Raw genomic sequence first — 23,385 nt, forward strand, 5'->3', positions numbered from 1 at the left:
TCGGCTTGCGTCGATGCTAATTTCTTTCTCCTTCTTGTGTTTCAGAGCTTGAAAAAGTACCCGGGGGAAAACGTGGCGAGCTCGGACTCCTCGTCCTCGTCCTCCATCAGGGCGTCCCCGGTCCGGACGCCCAGCGACCTGTCCGCCCCCTCCGGGGAAATGGCTTCGCCGGCTGTCCACGACCCCGAGCAGGCCGGCCCCGAGCAGGCCGGCCCCGAGCAGGCCGACCCCGAGCAGGCCGACCCCGAGCAGGCCGACCCCGAGCAGGCCGACCCCGAGCAGGCCGTTCCCGAGCAGGCCGACCCCGGGCAGGCCGTTCCCGAGCAGGCCGACCCCGGGCAGGCAGCACCGGCGCTGGGCCTCCTGAGCCGTCCGAAGAGGGTGGGCAGGAAACCGGTGGTGGTCCTGACGCCGGTCAAGCCTGCCCTGAGCCCGTTGAGCAAAAGTAAAATATGCAGGGTCTCGGGCATCGCCCGTGCCAGTCGGGCACGGGCGAACCTGAGGCGGGCCTTGGACAAGGCCCGGAAGTGACATGTTAAAATGTTAAAATGTTAAAATGTTCCTTGTTATTTAAATGTGTTCATATTGTTGTGTGTGTTTCTTTTTATAAATAAATGTTCATGTTCTTTGTAAAAATGACTGACTTGTCTTCATTTCTGGTTTTGACAATAATAAATTCCAAGTAATCAAACAACACTTAAGTAAAATAGCTTTATTCGAATACCAGCATTTTTTATTAATTAATACAATCGTTAGCAAAGAGAATCCAAAGGAATTAACAGATAATAACTAACATGAAACAAGTATTAAACAATTTATTAAAACAATTTATTAAAAACACATAGATAAAACTTAAACATTAATCTCTAGCGAAAGGGAATCGTCGTTTGGCCAAAGGAAAATGAATAAGGTCAAAATATTTGATAGAATAAAGTTAAAACCGAGCGAAACTGAAAACCGGAAGTGAACGGCCCTAGGAATTAATAAACTATAAACGTAACTTAAAACGTGATCGAAACAGCGTAATGTAACGAGAAACTAAACGGAATAAGGTCAAAATTAAAAAAAAAAATTATTACATCGTTTATAAATATGTAAACACAAACCAGGAAGTGAACAGCGCCTAAAAACAATTGATTTAAACATAAAGACAACTTAATGAAACGTAACGTTGATCTCGAATGATGTAAATTAACTTTATTAGTTTGAGAAAAACAAGTAAAAATAAAACAACGACTTCAAAAGGTAAACGAATCCCATTGGCTACTGTACTCTCTACGTAGGACTTGACGGGAATTTCGGAAACCCCTATATATATTGACAACAGCTGATTAATGACTCATATATCAACAGATGATCGATTTGGCGAGTAAGTTTGATTATGTTTTGATTTGACGATTTGAAACTTTTAACAAGTGATAGTGTCAATTGATTTTTTTTAAATTGGATATGTACAAAGTTGTAATACGAGCGCCGACATGTCTCGTTAATGCATAGATCGTGATTTATTAAGTAATTATCTGTTTAACGTCACGTAAAGTCACAGTCCAGCGTCTGTGACGCACCTTTTAATACCAGGGCCTAGCTATTGCATTAAACATGAGTTGATTGATTGATTTAACCTCTGACCTATGCTTGTCTTATGGAAAAAACAGTAATTTCTTGGTGCTCGTTGCATTATGCACACGTTTAGCTCTATCAATGTCACTTTACATTAAAGTTTACTGTCTGAGACTCGTGTTTACATTGTTTTAATGCAAAAAGCAGGCCTCGTAGTGCTACTGTAACCTCTGACCTATGCTTTTCTCATCAATATGCTGTAATATCTTGGTGCCGGTTGCATTACGCATACGTTTGGCTCTATTAAAGTCTGTTATTTGTTATTCGTGTCCTCTTTCTTTTGTGTCGTTTCAGAAGAATGGCTCCTGTGAAATGCCCCTTTTGTAAAAAGCCCCGGGTCAACATGAGGCAACACCTCCGGGTATCTCACGGCATCCTTAACCTCAGGGAAAGGCACCTTTGGGTCAGCTTTTCCCTGAGGAAGGTCACGGAGCCTTTCCGACCGTGCCCGTTGTGTGGCCGGTCGGTCAAGTACATCCGGTCACACTTCGCCCACGCCCACATGGATCTGTCGGTGAGTGTCGACCGTTAAACTTTCTTTGTCAAAATGTCGATAGCTAGTAAATCTCTACGAACCGGTTTTAAACACGTTTCGTCTCCTAGGACAAGGAGCTCAGAAGAACTGTCCGGCACTTCCAGTGGGACATCACCATGGAGAGGCTCCGTGAGCTTGAGGCCAGCAACCCGGAGGTGCCCCTCGTGACTCTCGATGAACCCTCCGGTAGGTGTACTATGTCTGAACTTTGCTCCGTTGTCTTTCAAGACACAGCAAGTTAAGCTAATCGTCTATATACATTTATCTGTCGTTTCAGACGATCCTGACACGCAGATCGAGGTCTGCCCGCCGGTCTGCCCGCCCGTCTGCCCGCCGGTCTGCCCGCCCGTCTGCCCGCCTGTCGTTATTGCGAGCAGCGACCCTCACACTGGCTTCTCCTTTGATGACTTTCTAAGTAGGTCTCAATTCATCGCCCCGAATGGCCTTTTGCCTTTCCTTCTGATACAGAAATCAAATGTTTGTTTTTTATTTCATTACAGTGACCATTGGAGATGGGGTCGAGGCCAGTGTGGGGGTCAGTGAAGTCGAACCCTTTCAGATGGACGTGGTGTCCATGAGCTTCCTGCAGATGCTTGGTAGGTCTTAAATCTGCTAGCGATTCTGCATTATCTCGCTCGGACAGCAAGAATGATTGAATGATTTGTTTTACAGAGGACAATTCCATGGATCCTCTCCAGTGGGAGGATACGCTCCAAGGTATGTATCATGCTGTGCCTTTAATTATGTTACTGTTAAAGGAAATCATTTAATTAATTTTAATCTTTCTTTCGTTTCAGGGCCGCAGTACCCCTCACTGGAGCATATTTAAAAAGTTTTTAATTGTTTTAATTAATGTATGTTCAATAAAGTTTTTATATGTGTTTTAATCATGCGTTTGGTTGTTTCTTTATATTTTTTAATTGCATGGTAAATAACATGCAATATTATTGTCACTGAGAACTGGTACGTTTTTAATTGCATGGTAAATAACATGCAATATTATTGTCACTGAGAACTGGTACGTTTTTAATTGCATGGTAAATAACATGCAATAACACTTGTTTGACAACTGAGAACTGGTACGTATTCAATTGCATGGTAAATAACATGCAATTTCACTATTTAACAACGTAAATGGTTGCATTTCTGAACTCAATTTCTCGGCCCAGGAAGGTCGTAGAGACTCGAGTGATGATGCGTTGGAAAGGCCCGCACTAGCCCTTTCCAACGAGCCCAAGGTCGAGGGTGTAGCCTAATCAGAGGCGGAGCTACGGTCATTTGAATATGTAAAAAAAAAACTTGGACTTAGAGTTTTTTTTTTTTTTAAACACGTGAAATAGGCTAAAGTTTAGTGCTCTTTTTCTCAGCCGAGCAAGGTCGGACACACTTGAGCTTGGGTTCGTTGGAAAGCCCTGGAACAGTACTTTCCAACAGTGCCAATGTCAAGGGCGTGGCCCTCTTGAGGGATAAGCTAGGGGCATTCAAATTGGGAAAAAAAGGCCGAAATTCAGTGCCTGAGATAAAAAAATTCCCGGATTTACTTCAAACTCGCACCGCGCGTAGAGGGTGCCGAGACTAAGACATGAATGTGTGTACCACGTTCCTAGCTCATTCCTGGGCCGAGATAGAGGCCTGACACTTGCATGTAAATAGTCTGCCAATGGACGAATAATGGGTTCGTGTCAGTTTTTTCCTTTAGAGCCTCAGCGATTTCGACCGCATGACTGCGACACGGACGAAGCGCGGATAGCGTCAAAGTCACTTGCGCGCGCGTACGACAACGTGCGGTCAAGAACACGTCGTACGTACGCGCAAGTGACCTAGACGCTCTCCGCGCTTCGTCCGCGTAGCGGTAGCGCGGTCGAAATCAGTGAGGCTCTTAAGAAAAGCAGTGACACTAACCCATTATTTGTCCATTGGCAGACTATTTACATGCAAGTGTCAGGCCTCTATCTCGGCACAGGAACGAGCTAGGAGGGTGGGACCTGCACCCCTGTCTTAGTCTCGGCACGGTCGACGCGTGGTGCGAGTTTGGTGAAGATCGGAGGAGGTCGAAAATTTGGTCAAAAAAAGACCAAAGGGGTACCCCTTACGTCATTTTTTTGGACAAAATTTTAAAGTTTGCCGGATTTAGCTCAAACCTCTCACGCGTGACGAGGAGGTCGCGCCGTGCTCGGGAAGGCGCGTTTGGGGGCGGTGACTCGTTGTGGGGCGGAGCTACGGCCCTGACACGTGTCATCGATTCCATTCAAAAATAAATAGTGGGTTCGTGTACATGTCGAATTTGCGCGAATGTTACCTCGACGCGGTCCGGGCGTCGTCCGCGTCGAATCCGCGCGGTCAAAATCGCCGAGGCCCTTGAGGAAAAAACTGACACGAACCCATTACGCGTCCATTGGCAGACTATTTACATGAGAGTGTCAGGCCTCTATCTCGGCACAGGAACGAGCTAGGAGGGTGGGACCCACGCACCCGTCTCAGTCTCGGCAAGCTCTACGCGTGGTGCGAATTTGGCGATGATCCGGCAAGGTCAAAATGACCGGTCGGGAACAGACGACCGGGGTACGCCTTAACGCGTTCATCTCGGCGCGCTCTACGCGTGGTGCGAATTTGGTGCAGATCCGCGCAACTAACGGGCAAATGGACAAATAGTGGGTCTGTGGCATGGGGGGGGGGGCGGTCAGGTGGGGTCAGGGGGTCGACCCGCGCAACTATCGGGCAAATGGACAAATAGTGGGTACGTGTCATGGGGGGGGTCGGGGGGGGCGGTCAGGTGGGGTCAGGGGGTCGACCCGCGCAACTAACGGGCAAATGGACAAATAGTGGGTACGTGTCATGGGGGGGGGGCGGGGGGGGCGGTCAGGAGGGGTCAGGGGGTCGACCCGCGCAACTAACGGGCAAATGGACAAATAGTGGGTACGTGTCATGGGGGGGGTCGGGGGGGCGGTCAGGAGGGGTCAGGGGGTCAATCCGCACCAATAGTGGGCAAATGGACACATAGTGGGTCCGTGTCATGGGGGGGGGGGGTCGGGGGGGCGGTCAGGTCGGGGTCAGGGGTCAATCCGCACCGATAATGGGCAAACGGACAAATAGTGGGTCCGTGGACGTTTGGGGTGGTCCCGGGGGGCGTGTCCGACCGTAACGGGCAATCGGACGAATAGTGGGTCCGTGGACGGGGGTAGAGTCTCCCCCTGGTGGCCGAGCGCCGAACTTCATCGGAAATCCCTAATCCCCGTGGAAAACCAAGTCGGCCATCTTTTGGGGGCGGGGCGCGAAAACTGCGCAGGCGCGACCGGCCGGCCCTGCGGGGACCCCAGGAGGCGTCCGCTCGCCCGTGAAAAATTTTGGGCGCGCGGCGCGCAGCTGACAGTTTCCCATTCCCGCTCGCCTCTTTTTTAGCCTACGGATGTCGGCTTACCTAACTTGGTTCCCTAGGGCGAGTAAGACTATTGGTCAGATTTCTAGAGAGTATAGCACTACCTTCCGGAGACGGATGGAGGCCATCTCTCTTTAGCAGGTCAGGTCTTCCCCGGAAATGCTTCCAATTGTCTATAAACCCTACGTTATGCTGAGGGCACCACTTTGACATCCAGCCATGAAGAGACACTAATCTACTGTAAGTTTCATCTCCCCGGTAGGCGGGGAGGGGACCAGAGCAAATTACATTGTCTGACATTGTTTTTGCAATTTCACACACCTCTTTAATAGTATCTTTGGTGATCTCCGACTGGCGGAGTCTGGTGTCATTCGTGCCGGCGTGAATAACAATCTTAGAAAACGTACGTTTAGCATTAGCCAGCACTTTTAATTTGGATCTAATGTCAGACGCTCTGGCTCCCGGTATACAATCGACTATGGTGGCTGGTGCCTCAATGTCAACGTTCCTGAGTATAGAATCTCCAATAACCAGGGCACTTTTAACAGACGTCTCAGCCGGTGTATTGCTGAGTGGAGAAAATCTGTTTGATATTAAAACAGGAGCGTGATTTGGGTGCCGAATGTGACTATGCCGCCTGACAGTCACCCAGTTAGTCAGCCGCCTTGACTCTGAAGTCGGAACCGAGCCATGTGTATTACGCTTAACACTAGGCGCACCCGAAACAGTGTTTGTAACAATAACATTAGCGGTCTTACTGTCCTCAACTAGCGTTCGGATGCGCGCTTCTAGTTCAGCAACCTTCTCCGTCAGCCTTACTACTTCAATACACTTAGCACATGTAAACCCCTCTATGCTGACGGAAGAAGCTAAACTGTACATGTGGCAAGTAGTGCAGGTTACAATGACAAGCGGAGTCTTACCGTGTTCATGCTGGGCGATGGCGTCTCCGTTCGCCTGAACGCGGTCCGTGAAGCTGCATCGAGACGGGTGCTGGCTCGCAGTACGCCTCGGCCGCCTACGAGTGTCTGTGGTCAGGGTGATGTGAGGTATGCTGACTCTGCGAAGGCCGGGCAGCACCTCCTTCACAGCTTCCCGATCTGGTGTGGACAGATCAGAAAAGCATACCTCGGATGAATCCGCCATTAGATCGCCAAAGAAGGCAGGTTTAAGTAAACAGACGGTAAGAAATGCTAGAGGGCTATATGCTAAAACTGGGTGTTACAAGTGATAAAATCGTTTCGCTTAGTAATACAATTCAGTAATCGTCAAGGTAAAGTATTCCTAAGATAAACTAATAAGTTATATTATATAGATAGGAATAAGATAGTGAAAAAATAGGATTTAGCTGATAAGCTCAACGGAGCTTCGGGCTTGCGACTCCTCTCTTCGTCTTTCTCTCAGCGTCTCTCTCTGATGACGTTGCGTCTCTCTCTGTTGGACTATTAAAGTTTAAAAAGTTTTACTAAATTCGCTGGAAATAAACATTGCTTTTCTTAAATCCTCTTGTCACCTCGGAACATTTCCCAGATGTCCCCTGAAATGTCACTATCTCTCCAAATATGGTGGTACACGTTGTATATAGAGCCAATCAGAAATCTACATAAACGCTGATCATTTCAAACAAATTGTGGTGGATGATTTTATGAGCTTTGAGGTACAAGTATTTAAGGTGGACTTAACTGTGCCTGTTACTTATAGGCTTTTTTCACGGACATTCGAAATCACATCCGGTTCAAGAATAGTTGTGAAGAGCGATTTCCGGCAAAATGGAGTCAGGCGCATTAGCTTTCACAACCTCTTTACAGAATTTACCAACATTTACATCAGCGGATGTTTTTCATGTTTTTGTCCATCATGCCATTGCTCCGCACTCAAAACTAAACAAAGGATATAAGTTCTTTCACGAAAATTACATCTTTAATTACGAAGGTAAGTGACAAAGCATACATTAGCATGGTATAGCTAACACGATAGCGTAAATGTTATTGTTTTGCTTAAGTTATCTTTATTAAATTGTAGGCTCAAGAGTTGTTTAAAACAAATTCACGAGTTAGCTCTTACATCTAATCTGATTGCGAAAATAAGCATATTTTGGCGTGCTGTCCTGGAGGAGGGCCCAGGATCCGAAGTGAAGCTCGAACTCAGAACTCGGGGTATGGCCCGAACCCGGAGAACTCCCCCATCCCAAACTGGGATAGAACAGATTAGAGTGGCGAGTTGGGGTGGTGGAGGGATTTTTCCAGCATTTTTCATGATTTTCACCAAAGTTTAATGCCTTCCAGAAAATGCTCTTTTTTAAATATATAAACATACAATATATGAAATAAAAGAACAGACCCTCTGCTTTCAAACAAAAAAATCTGTTTCATCCTACCTTCATGTGTTCTGTTTTTATCACCTCTCAAATATGTGTAGGTTTCATCAAAAACACCTAATTTTGAGCAAAAAGCTGAGATAATTCCATTTTTGTGAAGGACTTTTGATAGAGATCAGATGCAGAGCAATCTTTAAAACATACACGGACATACAGCTGTTTGCCCTAGGGCAATACTTCCGGTTTTTATAAGTTGCATAAGAGCGCCACCTGGTGGATAATAGCGGTATTGCAGATTGACGAGATAACTCGTCAATGGCGGGGAAAGAGTTAAGAGTAACTAGTCAAATGAGGTAGCATACCATATTAAATTATGACGTTTAATGTGATATTTCTAATAATATGTTCACTTTTGTCATGCAATGTTCAGTGTCCAGTGTGAAAAACACTGAGATTATCGTGAGGTGTTTTAGGTCGATGAGGAAGCGTGAGGAGCCACATTCACTGCAGGTTACCTTAGAAAATGAAAAACCTGTTTAGAAAACTAATCTCTTACACTAGAAAGGAAGACATTCCCTAACACTGTTTGCATATTGAAAATAAAAAAGTTTACAGTGTAAGGGAGAGTTTTAAATAGTTTTTTCATTCTGCGGTTGCAGATTTCTATATTGACGTTCCTTTCCCTTTTATTAAAACTGTTGTTTGATGGTTCTCATCAAGGTTCTGTCTGTAATATAGGTTAGTACATTAATATATACTGATATTGGCTGGCTTTTGTCTTTTACTTTAGATCAGTTTTAAATTGGACACGGTGCCTGTTGAGCTCACAAGTTCGTTTTGCACATGCACTGCAGGCAAAGCAATGTGCAATCATCTTGTAGCTATGTTTTTCCAAACGGTCCACTTCAGCATGATGCAGATGAAGACTGTACCACCAACAATGGCATCCACAAGCATGCTGCAAACATGGCATAGACCAAGGACACAGGTGACATAACGATAAATCAAGTTACACACTATTGAAAAGTAATGTATATAATTGGAAATATTCTGTTTCTATTGTTGTTTTTAGGGGATTGCTGCAGAGACTACGGATCAGTTGGTTGTGAAAAAAACAAAGATCTCTTCCAGAACAGTATGCAAATCTACTCTCTACAGAGCATACACAGGTAATGTTATTAGTACAGATTGAGTAATGTTCCTGTTGAGGTTCATGGAGCGAGTCTCTACTAATTCATGCAAAACTCACTATGCAAAATAAAAATATATATAAAATGTAAAAACACAAAATAGTTTACAGAATACAAGTTATGAATGTTTAAAAATGCACTAGTTTATCATGTACTCTGAATGTGCAAATCACCATTATTGTGTGAATTCGCCAGGATTTGTGTGTACATGCCAAACTTGTGGATTTTACACATTCAAAACTTTTTGCCCAGAAATCTGTGAAATTTGTTTGTGAAACATATTTTATGAATATATATTTCATTTTGTGCACATGAATTTTGTTTTTTGTGGATATTTTTTCATGCATCTGAATTTGGCTATGCATGTGTGCAAAGTTTTTTTTGCGTGAATTATTGAGACAAATCTTGCGCCATTGATGTTTGCTCATCTGTAAATAGGAGGAACTGGTGTCACAAATTGGATGTTATATCTTACATAACAAAACATAACAAATGTTACGTAACATAACGAATTTAAGACTGCTGTATTGTCTTATAATGCTCTTTTAATTTTTTTAAACATGTCATGGTTTTTTTTTAGGTCCTCTCCCTGATCCAGCTGTACTAGCTGTTGGGAGAGCTGTAAAAGGACTCACTCCCCAATCTCTGATTTCCTGTGTACTTAATGACTTCTCTGAAATGTCCTTAGTGGGCTCCAGATTCGGTCTGGTCCCCCGAGGTTCTGTGCTCTCCTACCAGTGCCTTCCTGTCATGACCAAATACAAGGTGAAACACCCAGATGCTCCTTTGTTCCCAAATCTGCCTATTGATGGTGCTACATTTCCAAGGTGTCTGCACTACGTCCCAAGCTGCCACCAGTTTTTCCATTTGGAGAGCCTAAGTGTTACACCGGAGTTGGCAGCTGTCATAGAGAAGCAAACTCAAGACCAATCACAGTGTCCATTATGGAAAGAAATGCGTAAGCCAAGAGTGAAAGCTAGCAGATTTCATGAGGCTTGTCATGTCAGAGGGGAGACATCTGGCCAGGCACTGGCAAGACGGATACTCAAGGGTACAAAGCAAACGTAGGCAATGAAATCTGGCCTAGACAAGGAACCTTAGGTACTGGAATGTTTCTCAGATTTGATCAATTTTAATGTCTCACCTTGTGGTTTTGTGGTACACCCGGATGCTCCATACCTTGGTGCCAGTCCTGATGTTAAAGTTTATGACCCTAATGAAGATCCCTGTTTCGGTCTTGCGGAGGTGAAATGTCCTGATGTTCATACCGTTTCTGAGGCTAGGCATATTAACCCTTGTGGGTTGTTGAGGCCATTTTTTCCATTCTTGTTTTTTTATGTCTTAATTTGGCCACAACTTTCTCTGTGTTTCAGCAAATGGAATGATTTTCGGTGACAAATCTTAAATTTTTCAAAAACTCAACAATATACCGTGGGGAAATTTACTACCCTTTCGGGTTGATCGTGGACAAAAAAGCCACTAAATTAAACGGCTGTAAAAATGTATCAGATTAATATTTTTTCCTATTTTTTTTTTTCATAAATCTGTTAATCGCCCTCAGTACTGATCAAAACTACCAAATGCTTAAAAAATTCCATTATTTTAACTCTTTAATTGCCAAGTTCATAAGTGGTGTCACTGATTTGATAGAAAAACACACAAAAGTACAGATTTCAATATAAAAAGTGATTGTGGACTGGATTTTTTAAAACCTTTTTCACAGTCTTGGGCTTGTCAAAGATTGGTAAAAACGTTGGCTTTCATGCATTTTTAGTTTTTGTGCAGCATCAGTTTTTATTTTTTTCTCCCTAATTAGTTGTTTGTAGCCATTTTTGCCCCATTGACTTCCAAAATTTTTTGATTGCAGAGCCATGGCACCTTTTTATCATGCATTCTATATTGGTGTTTTTTCCTTTTGCTAAGAGGTAAAATTTGTAATTTTTACTGTTGATCACAATGGGGCACCATTAACCCTTTAGTAGGCCTGTGCAAAAAAAATTGCTTAATTTCTGGCTTGTACATTGAGTTATATGGAGTATAACAGCGTGTGTGTGTGTGTGTGTGTGTGTGTGTGTGTGTGTGTGTGTGTGTGTGTGTGTGTGTGTGTGTGTTTGTGTGTGTGTGTGTGTGTGTGTGTGCGTGCATGCGTAGGGTTAGTATTGAGGATCACCACCCTCGTTCACCAGTTGCTACTGCACTGGTGAGAGAGATTCAGCCTGTAGCTGTCCCTCTAGACACAAATCCACAGACAGCAGGCAACAGCAGCTCAGGAATAAAGAGTGGAACATGCAAGTGGTGTACTGAACAAAAAAAAGAACATTCAGCACTTGCATCTGTTGTGGGTGGACACACTTGCAGAGAGCACCAAGAAATATGTTGCTGGAAAGACTGAACACACACATGTGCACACACACACACACACACACACACACACACACACACACACACACACACACACACACACACACACACACACACACACACACACGCACACACAATATTGCCAAAAGTATTGGGTCACTCCATCTAATAAACAGGTTTGATGACTTTAGTCATTTCCATGAGCACAAATGTTAATGCTGCAGCATATCATGATATTCTGTAAAATTGTGTGTTTCTAACTGAAAAGCAACAGTTTGGAAAGGGCCCTTTCTATTCCAACATGACAATGCCCTATAGTATAGTATGCATACGTACATACGCGTGTGTTTGTGTGTGTGTGTGTACATGTGTGTACAGATTACACACACACACATCAAATTACTTGACAATAATGGTATCTTAAATTACTCTTGACTATGCAAGCAATTTTCATTGGTGATTATGATTATTAGCTAGGTGTGACCCTCCATTATCACAAAAAGAGAATATCGCATCCGCATGTGTGACACTCTTACAAAGGTCCTCTTGACTGTCTGGAGGTTCGAAGCATGTTGTTGGCTCCACAGTGGAGGATAACTGAGGCACAGTAAGAAAGCCTGACTTGTCAGCCAGAAAGGACTTGCTGACCGATTCAGCTCTCTTTGTCTTCCTATTGTACCTATAACAAAAACAACCAAGAAATGTTACTTAAGATATACTACTACTACAATTTGGTAAGATGATATCAAATCAAGGTAGAAGGTTACCTGTGCATTTTTTTGCACCTTCCATACAGTCATTCTGCCTTGAATATGAGAACAATGAAGGAACAAAGTCTGGACTATTTGGATCCATTGATGCCTCCCCTGTAAGACATCCCGAGTCATTATGTTTCACGCCATGTGGTTTCAAAGTTTATCTTTGTTTGTGCACAGCCATTGTGTAAAATAAGTCATAGCACATTCCCATTCATTAAATAACTTAATAAACAGTAACGTTTTAATGTTGTTGTAGCTAAACTGTCTATGAGCAGTTCAGTTTGTTTACTTGCTATTTCTGCTAATACAGCTAACGTTGATCATGGTGTTTACCATTATGAAATAGCATAATGAGAATGTCAGCTTCGTGGGTTTAGATACTATTAATGTTGTTGTAGCTAAACTGTCTATGAGCAGTTAGTTTGTTAACATGCTATTTCTGCTAATACAGCTAACGTTGATCATGGTGTTTACCATTATGAAATAGCATACTGAGAATGTCAGCTTCGTGGGTTTAGATACTATTAATGTTGTTGTAGCTAAACTGTCTATGAGCAGTTAGTTTGTTTACATGCTATTTCTGCTAATACAGCTAACGTTGATCATGGTGTTTACCATTATGAAATAGCATAATGAGAATGTCAGCTTCGTGGGTTTAGATACTATTAATTTATCATTCTTAACTACATCACTGATTTTGCCTTTGTTGTGTATGATAAACAGAGGGAAAAGCCTTACCCGATATGAAATGAGCACTGCAGAGATGAGAATTCCGGATGATTTCATCACTCCAGTCTGTCCGTTTAAGAGCTTGCAACCATAACTGCCTACGTCTTTTTTCGAATGGTGTTTTCGACGAAGGTATTCTATAAAAACGAAGGCCAGCTTTCCTGGCATTTCTATTTTGACACCCAACAGCACAACAAGACATTTTTTTAACGCGTTATCCCGACCGATTCACCTGTGTCTAATGCTTTTCCACTGGTTTTCTGCCACCACTTTGTGCGCGCAGCTTGCAGTGACGTAACTGTGACGTCGACTCGTAAAAGGTCTATTGGATTCATTTGTAACCAAATCGATCAGAAGCACCATTCACTAACATAGTATTCTTTTATCCTACTATGTAAGTCAATGGTGCTTCTGGTCAGTTTGGTTGCAGACATTCCTTAAAGCGTCCTGATGAACACAAAGATTTTTTAAGGTGTAGAAACATCTCAGCAACCTCAAGAGAAATTGGAGCTAAATTGCAGATGTTGTTGCAAAGGGTCTGAATATGTATAATGTAAATATTATATGTTTTCTTTTTTCATACATTTGCAAAAGTTTCTAAAATTCTGTTTTTACTTTGTAAAAATATCTAAACAATTACAGTATCATGCAACAACATAAAATTTGAAAGTGAAAGGTGTATGATTTCTGAATGCACTGTAGATGATCTTAACTCTTTCACCGCCAGCGTTTTAAAAAAAAGTTGCCAGCCAGCGCCAGCATTTTTCATGATTTTCACCAAAGTTTAATGCCTTCCAGAAAATGTTCTTCTTTAAATATATAAACATACAATATACCAAATGAAAGAACAGACCCTCTGCTTTCAAAAAAAAAAAAAAAAACGTTTTATCCTACCTTTAGTGGTTATTTTGCAATTAGCTTTTGAATATGGGTAGGTTTTTGCAAAAACACCATATTTTGAGCAAAAAGCAGAGATAATTCCATTTTTGTGACGGACTTTTCATAGAGATCCCATTCAGAGCGATCTTTAAAACAGACACGGACATGCAGCAGCTTGCCATAGGGCAATACTTCCGGTTTTAAAAAGTTGCGGAAGGGCGCCACCTGGTGGATAATAGCGGTATTGCGGAAAGACGGAAAATCTCGTCATTGGCGGGGAAGCGTTTTCTCTTAATTGACGAGATATCTCGTCAATGGCGGGGAAAGAGTTAAAATCATGGATACTGCGCGAATGACCGCTGTAGCAGCTGATTCTGTTCCCCTCGGAATTTCTGTTCCCCTTTACGCAATCATACTACTACTCGTGCGTAGTTACCGAGTTACCATACGTACCTTCAGAACTAACGTAAATACGAAAACAGCTGGATGTACGGGAAGAAAATCGGGTAACACTTTACAATAAGGGTGCACTAATAATACTGAATTAATGTATTACTAATGATTATCTAAGCTATTCATTAGCTAACCATTAATGATTGCCTCATTAGCAACTAATAAAGAGTATGTCTGATTAATATATTAGTTCATATATGAATTGTTATTAATTAAAAATGTAATTGTGGATTAATTCAATCATCACTTCTTTTATGAACTAAGAGTGTTAATTAATTTGTTAATTACCACAATGAGCCAAAGCCTTATATTTCAACTTCCAGATAATACAGGTAAACTAATATGCATGAATACATTATTAATTACAGCATTAGTAGTGTGTTAATTAATACTATTACTAAATAATGAGTTAATAATGATGTGCCTCAACAAGTAAAGTCACAACATAATGATATATTTGCAAACCATTAGGTACTGATTTATTAATAATTTATGACAATCACTAGAGTTTATAAAACATGGCCAAAAACACATTTCCATAACACACTACATTTAAACGCAACATTAAAACATAAAAAATTATATAAAATGAAATAATACAAAAAGAAGACTGATCAAAATTAGACAACACGTTCAGATACCTCACAGTTATCCGTATTAATCTGGCACTTGTGCTAATACATAACACACATGTACATTTTTAAGTCCAACCGTTTCAGTCTGTCAGTCGTACAAGTGAATGGTAACAAACTCTGATAGACACAAAAACATGCACAGACAAATCCAAATTAAATCCTGCGGCTCAGGACGACACATCGATGTCCTAAGACACCAAACGATCATTTTTTGTGAAAAACAAAACAGTATTTATAATTTTTTTACCTCTATCCATTTTTTACACGATCCAGAGCAACACGTGCATTCACTTCATCGTCTTATTCATCTAATGTTTAATGGCGGGTTGCGAAACAACTTCATAGGTGCATACCGCCCCCTACTGTATCGGGTGCACGGCATGAGGGCGCTTATAAACTATACGGGGCTCCCGATACAGTAGGTGGCAGTATGCACATATAAAGTTGTTTCGCAACCCGCCATTAGACATTAGATCAATAAGACGGTGATCTGAAAAATAAACAAAACGGTGATGTGAACGCACGTGTTGCTCTTGGGTTAGTGTTGTATTAGAGGTTAAAAATTATATAAATACTGTTCGGTTTTTCACACAAACCGATCGTTTAGTGTCTTAGGACATCGATGTGTCGTCACGAGCCGCAGGGTTTAATTTGGATTTGTCTGTGCATGTTTTTTTGTCTATCAGAGTTTGTTACCATCCAATTTTTACGACTGACAGACTGAAACGGTTTGACTTAAAAATGTACATTTGTGTTATTTATTAGCACGGGTGCCAGATTAACACAGATATCTGTGAGGTATCTGAACGTGTTGTCTAATTTTGATCAGTCTTCTTTTGTATTATTTCATTTTATATTATTTTCTTATGTTTTAATGTTGTGTTTAAATGTAGTGTGTTATGGAAATGTGTTTTTGGCAATATTTTTGGAAACATTGTTTAATAAATAGATTTTATAAACTCTAGTGATGGTCATTAATTATTAACTAATCATTAGCTAATGGTTTGCAAATATATCATTATGTTGTGACTTTATTTGTTGAGGCACATCATTGTTAACTCATTATTTAGTAAAAATATTAATTAACACACTACTAATGCTGTAATTAATAATGTATTCATGCATATTAGTTTACCTGTATTATAAGGCTTTGGATCATTGTGGTAATTAACAAGTTAATTAACACTATTAGTTCATAAAAGAAGTGATGATGTAATTAATCCACAATTACATATTTAATTAATAATAATTCATATATGAACTAATATATTAATCAGACAGACTCTTCATTAGTTGCTGATGAGGCAATCATTAATGAATAGCTAATGAATAGCTTAGATAATCATTAGTAATACATTAATTTAGTATTATCTGTGCATAAGTTAAGCATGGATTCATGATTATTAGTGCACCCTTGTTGTAAAGTGTTACCGAAAATCGGTTCAAAAAGTACTGCATTTTTCCGAAACGTGAAAATGCTTATAGACGTGAGATTTCCCGTTTTTCAATCGAAACAGCCTTGTTTCTTTTAAACTTTAAACATTGTTTAAAATGCACCGTTTCTTTTTCCTTTGGTTTTAACAAAATCTGTATGGCGCGTCTTTTTGTACCAATGACGGTCACGGTTTTTTAATTTATGAAAGAGAGCGCTTCACAATTAGTTTACAGAGCACTTACTAAAATAACAACTTCTATAACCACAAGTTAAAGCCAGTGTTTTTGGTTCAGTAACATGGACTTATACCTTATAAAAATGAAGCCAAAGTAACAATGTTTTTTTATTGGTTATGTTTTTTTGAACTGTAGTAAAACCATGGTTAATTTTCGTAAGAGATCACAATATAACTACAAAAACAATTGTTTATTTGTAGTAAAACAATGTATGCTTTTCGTGTCGATGCAATTATTTACCCAAAGTGAAAAATTATGGAAGAAATGAACTGTACAGAAACAAGTTAATGGTGTCATGTCATTTATTGTGTTCACAAGAAAAACAAATGTAAACTTGGAAAGCTGAAGGATTTCCCACACACCCTGCATGGAACCATCGTCCACAGCCATCACAATAAATCTGTTAAACAAAAATGTAAGAGTAAAAATATAATTTTTTAAAGCAACATTTAAAGCATTTATATTAACTTGACTGAACCCTACACAAACTAGAACTGTTTACAGCCATAGTTACCCAATTAACTTCTAAAGAGTCATCAAATGTATCTGCCTCCCCACAAAGCGGCACAGGTCACTTAGGTCATCTAGTGCACTACAACATGAATAAAAGAGATGCATATGGTAAAGCGCATGTCAATAGCATGAGTTATAGTAGACATACCAGATTGGCGGAGTATAGTCAAAGCTATTTCCATTCTGATTCGCTTTATTTCTTGTGGTGTATTTGGGAAGTTAATCTCAGTATTTTGAAGAATGTGTTCGGCAAACTGGGGAAGTAACAAGAAAAGTAAACTGCAAACTATCATTCCATTTTCATAATAACTTACTATTTGCTATAATCACCTTCAATGCAAACACCCCACATGATGTAGCATCCCTCTGAAGTGGGTGAGGCAGAGTTTCACACACCCAGTGTGAATCTGGAATGCCCTTTTGTGTCATCAGGGCTCTACAAAAACATTTAAATATAACTTAAGCACATAGTCATGGCCAAAAATATCACCACTCTTTGTAAATATGAGCAGAGGATTAAATGAGGAGGTGCCAATAATTGTCCTGTGTGCACTGGAAGAAAACATGTCATAATGTTATTTTCCCACATTTCCAACTGTTTTACTTGAATAACATTGTTGTTGACAAGGTCAAAAGGGGAAACATTGTAGATTGATTTTCAACCCAGCTTTCTTTGCTCATATTAACCAAGAGAGCTAATTTTTTTGGCCATGACAGTACATAATTTAACAAACATTACTTTTGATGTGGTGCATAAAAACTACCTTGTTCTCACCAAACATGTAATTTTCTTGGTGTTTGACTCTCCAAGTGAGTCAATCAATACAATTTTTTGTTTGGAAGGGTATGCAGCCTAAGTAATATGGAAAAATATTTAGACAACAATATGGGAATATTAGTGCAGTCAGCGTTAAGGGCGATAAGGGAAAGCTCAAAAGAAACTGTTCTTTAGCACAAATACTTACAACCAAGAACCAGTGGTCCCCCTCGTTTAAGATGCCCAATATGATCTCATACTTTGTGGGGTCCAGCTGGAAAAAGATAGTGTAATGTGCACATTGCGAATTAAAGCATCTTCTGCCTAAATTATGTACAAACAACAGTACTGACAAAACAGATATTTAAAAAAAAATGCAGAACACCTTGATTCTTTCAATTCTTCCCTTCCACATTTCTGTAATGGCCAGTGGCGGCTGGTCACTAGGGGGCGCTGGGGCGCCGCCCCCTTAAAGCTGGCCAGAGAGGAAAGCTACTTTAACATGTTACCAAAAAGTTAAATATATAGTGCAAATTAATACAAAATAAATTCATTTAGTTGTACTATTTCACTGTTAGTCATGTTATAATTTATTTAAAACAATAAAAAATCAAAACTGAGTTTGTTGTGTGTGTGTCATGTTTGTGTGTCTGGGGCGCACCCCTAATGAGTGTCTATGTAGGTTAGGAAAAAGGGTAAAAACATGTGACCTGAGGCTGAGCTCTAAGTGGCTGGTGTCGGATCCGCCCTGGGGCGCAGGACTGTGCGCCCCAAACACTCCCACTTATATTGTAAGCGAATCAATATTGCTTTTAATGTTTTTTACCTCCTGTGATTGGATCGTTCTCAGAGTCTCATAACCGCGTTGGAGATTGCTGTGTTAACTGATAGCTACATTACAGATCAGTGAAAGCAAGTGAAATATCTTGAGATGAAGGAAAATATGCTTTTATCCTTACAAAATCACCCTGCACAAGGTATTTAATTGATGAATAAATAAAGGATTAAGAAGCTTGGACCAGATGGACCAACGGAGTCAAATGATGGCAGTCTGTGTGCTCCACAACTTCTCATGGCAAACAGAGTTGGCTAGCTGGATATCATGTAAGTCTTGAGTTTTATTTTTTTTCCCCATTTGCTGTTTTAAAGTCTGAATGCGTGATAGACGTGCAGGACATGAACTTTTGTGACGCGTTTGAGCTTGTGTTGCGTGGACATAATGAGAGCGAGAGCTCATATAATCCGGTATATTCCGTGGCTTGGTCAACTTTGTTGTTAGTTTTGTTGTACAGTGTTGTAGAGTTTAAAAAAGCACCCACGAGAAAACCACTGTTTTTAAGGAAACTTCACGAACCGTGCATATTGAGCTGATGGACTGTATGTACTCCCTGTTGTGAGGGAAAAATGTGCTTGTGCTATAAAACCAAAAAGAAACGTACGAGTCTCTGATTAGGCAACTTTAGTGTCTCTTTTTGTGTGTGTTCGGTCGCGTTAAACGAAAAGTCATTGACGGAGAAAATTGAAGCAGAATAAAGAAAAATCAGAACGCCATTTTGGCAGATTGCCCATACAACTCAACTTGAGAATGTAATTCCTATGTATGTCCAGTTGGTGGCAGTGTGTTGCTCAAATGACGCCCTGGTTTCTAAACATTCTCGCGATATTTTGATGTCATACACTGATTGGTCTGCACATGGCTGCTGAAGTTAAACACTACAGGAGCGCTGCAACAAGACGCCTGTCTGAGGTAAAGATACAAAATCTAATGACAAGAGTCTGCATTAATCTGCCTTCATGCGTTTATTACACAAGATGGTTTCAGATGAGTTTAGTTCCATTCGAATTTTTACATGTTTATTGATATTTTAATTGCAGTAGTGTTTTGGATTTGTTCATATTTGCCTGTTCGGCATAAAGCTCCGTGTTTTATTGCATCCGCTGTCACTGTGAGAAAAAAACATTAATTCATCTGCTTCATGTGATGGTAAAGTGATGCACGGTCTCCGTTTATCTGTTCTCTAAACAAATGAATAAACACATTTGACTTGTATGCTCGTCTTGTAAGTTTATGATTAGAAATGGACATGTGAACGAAAATGAAAATAATTAAAACATGAAATAACGGATAATAACTGACTGTGAAGGACTCTTTCCAATGCTGTTTATCAAAAAAATGATGGAGATTGAAAAAGTCTATCGCAACCTCTGTGTGTGTGTGTGTATGTGTGTGTGTGTGTGTGTGTGTACCTGGTAATTATCACGTTGTGGGGACCTATTGTCTCCACAAAGATAGGAATACCAGTGTTTTTGTGACCTTGTGGGGACATTTTGATGTACCCATGAGGAAACAAGCTTATAAATCAAACAAGATGATGTTTATTGAAAATCTAAGGTACAAGAAAGGTTTTTGTGATGGCTGGGGTTAGGGAATGGGGCAGGTAAGGGGAATAGAATATACAGTTTGTACGGTATAAAATGCATTATGTCTATGGAATGTCCCCACAAAACATGGAAACCAGAATGTGTGTGTGTGTGTGTGTGTGTGTGTGTGTGTGTGTGTGAATGATTACCTTGATATTAGTTCATTAGTACATTTATTTTGGGGGTTTGATTTCAACTGTAACATTTTCAGCATTTTAGCTAAGTAGTAGCCTAATGATACTCATTACCTGATAAATGGCTTTTAAGAGTACTGCATTACTACAGTAAAAGTTTGATTTTGAGTGTGTTGGCGCCCCCCCCTAGCCTGGTATAACCAGACTCTCGTACATTCATTTCATTTGTACAGAGAGTCTGGCCACGCTCCATAGCAAAGCGTTACTTCCATTAAGGAGGGTCCATTGTTTAAGTTTAAAACTATTGGATCTGCCCAGAGTCACTCAGGATCTGCCAAAGCCAATCGCTAACATGTGGTCGTGACGTATATCATGCACCGAAACCGTCCGGAAACAACAAGTCAGAATAATCAGAGAAACAAAAGTTAGCAAACCTGGTTCTTGCTCCGGCTTTAACTTCTGTATATTCGGCAGTTTTGCAACAACGGACCGAATAGCTTTTCTCACGTCTTTCTCCGCTGCCATTACTGAACTACAACTCAAACTGACGCACGACCTCAACGTCATCGTTCTTAGCCACCCCCATCTGTTCGCTGATTGGTCCTGCAGATTTTTGCAGGAGAAAACGAAACTCTATAGAGAAATCCCAGACGTACTGCTGAAGCGAAATGAAAAATAAGCGGAAGCACGTAGGAGGGCGGAGCCAGGCTAGCCCCCCCCCCCCCCAATTTTTTTTGCACCAGCCGCCACTGGTAATGGCAAATGTGTCCATACAGATGTGGCCTTTAAAAACGCGCGTTTTCTCCCGCGGCATTCGCCAAATCGTCTCGCGAAGTCACGCAGAATTCTGCAAGTGTTTTCGGGGGGGGGGCTACTTTCCCTTTTCCCTTAATGTATTTCGCTTCACAGAAAATCCACCAGGTGGCGCATAAAAAACTACATTTTTATATGCGTTGTCATTGCGGTTGTTTCCAGAAGCTAATAAGGGCATTGCTGAATATTTAACATTTCTATTAAAACAGCAAAGTGACGTCAACCCCTTCTTGCCAGCATAACAGCGCATATATATATTAAGATGACTGTACGTGCAATGGGCATTTATACTAACTGCAACAAAGAATTTAGTGTGAGCCTAATACACTTAACTCTATTTACAATGAATATCTTAATTATTTGTGTTGTCGAATTTTGACACCGTTTCATTGTTTGTTCATTATATTAATAATTATGTCAGTTTTTCTAAAAGTATTAATATTTTAAAGAGATTCATGTGGTATAAAAATACATGTTTTAAAGTTAAAAATGTTGTAAAAATATATAAGTATTATTGTTCTTAATATATTAAGAACAATAATATGACACATGTATATTGCGCTAAAATGCTTTACATATGGAAAGAGGAATTCTTCTCAACCACCACCAATAAAGTTTAAAAATATTCTTTAAAAACGGCGTTTAAACCCACGCAGAGCGAACAAGAAAACATGGGCCTATGCTTACATACTGTACAGTGGGCATATGATATCTTTATTTAGTTTTACAAATTTAAAACTTTAATAATACCTTTCTTGCGCATATAGGCAGTCAGTGTTATGATTTTTTTTAATCCTTTCAGCCGTTATTCATAACAGTAAAAATATTCAGTGGCTTTGTAAATATATTACTAAAATAATGGATTAAAGTAACTTTATAAAATCTCTTAATGTCACTTATGTATTTTTTAGTTGGTCAAACCAAAATAAATGGCTAGAAATAGAACAGACATTTTAATTTAAAATGTACATATATTATAGGCGTATATTATAGGTCCTTCCAGATATCTTATCTCAGACGTTCGCAGTCAACACTTTTAAAACTTATTTATATAAAATCTACTTTATATATTAAAAAACAAAGTTTTAAGTTAAGACAATAATAAATATGTTTATTTTTATTGAAAGAAAAACGTAGAAAATGTTATTATGGGTATAGTTGATGCAAATAAAGTGTGCAGTATACAATAAATGCAAACAAATTATTTCTAAAAGTGGCAAGATTTTAAAAAGATAAAGGTGGTATAAAGAAAGACATTAGAAAAGTAGAGGTATGCAAAAGAGCACAGTTTAGTTATTGTTAATTAAAGCGGTTTTATACACCTTTGTTTGAATTGACAAGCATTTTATTCGCAACTTTCAACACATTTTGTGATTGATTTACTGATTTATTACAGAAAATTGTTGTCAGAAGCAAAGCTAATGTACAAAGCATCTTTATATGTATGTTTTAAAGTTAAAAATGTAAAAAATATATTAGTACTCTTTTATATTAAGAATAACAATATGATACATTTATATTGCGCTAAAATGCAATATACATTATTCTGCAATATAAATTATTCTCAACCACCACCAATAAAGTTTAAACATTATTCTCTAGAAAAAAAACGGCGTTTAAACCCGTGTTGCGTGGAGCGAACAAGAAAACATTTGCTTACATGCTCATTCGGCATATGATATCTTTTTTATTTAGTTTTACAGTTTTAAAAGTGGCAAAAAAGTTCTTAAAATTTAATGAATACTGGTTTTGTAAAATGTATATAACTGCAGATGCGTGCGTGGGATCCGGGCAGGTATCCTTTTCCTCCAGACCTTGACGCATGGTCGCGGGAAAGCGAGAAATATATATTTTTTAAGTGAAAATATTTTGCACAATTGATATATTACTTATGAATATTTTAGGAAATTATTTTTGACACACGTAGGTTATTACGTGTATTTTGGATTTTGATTTCATTACTGTCTGTGCCTATCCGTGGCCTCATCCGAGCGCTCTTTCTTTGTCTTGCGTCTTTTAAAGACATTGGTATGCAGCACCATGACCCAGAAAAGACTCACACACCTTTCCCTGATGCATGCCCACACAGAAATACTGAACTCCCTGGACATTCGTCCTCTAGCTCATGAGAGACTTTGGAATCTCTATTATACAACCGGCGCAATGCTATTATATAATTGATTAATTGATAATATGCGTATAAACAGAATGACAACGCGGGTT

This window comes from Paramisgurnus dabryanus, chromosome 10, assembly GCF_030506205.2.
Source record: "Paramisgurnus dabryanus chromosome 10, PD_genome_1.1, whole genome shotgun sequence".
Taxonomy (NCBI): Eukaryota; Metazoa; Chordata; class Actinopteri; order Cypriniformes; family Cobitidae; genus Paramisgurnus; species Paramisgurnus dabryanus.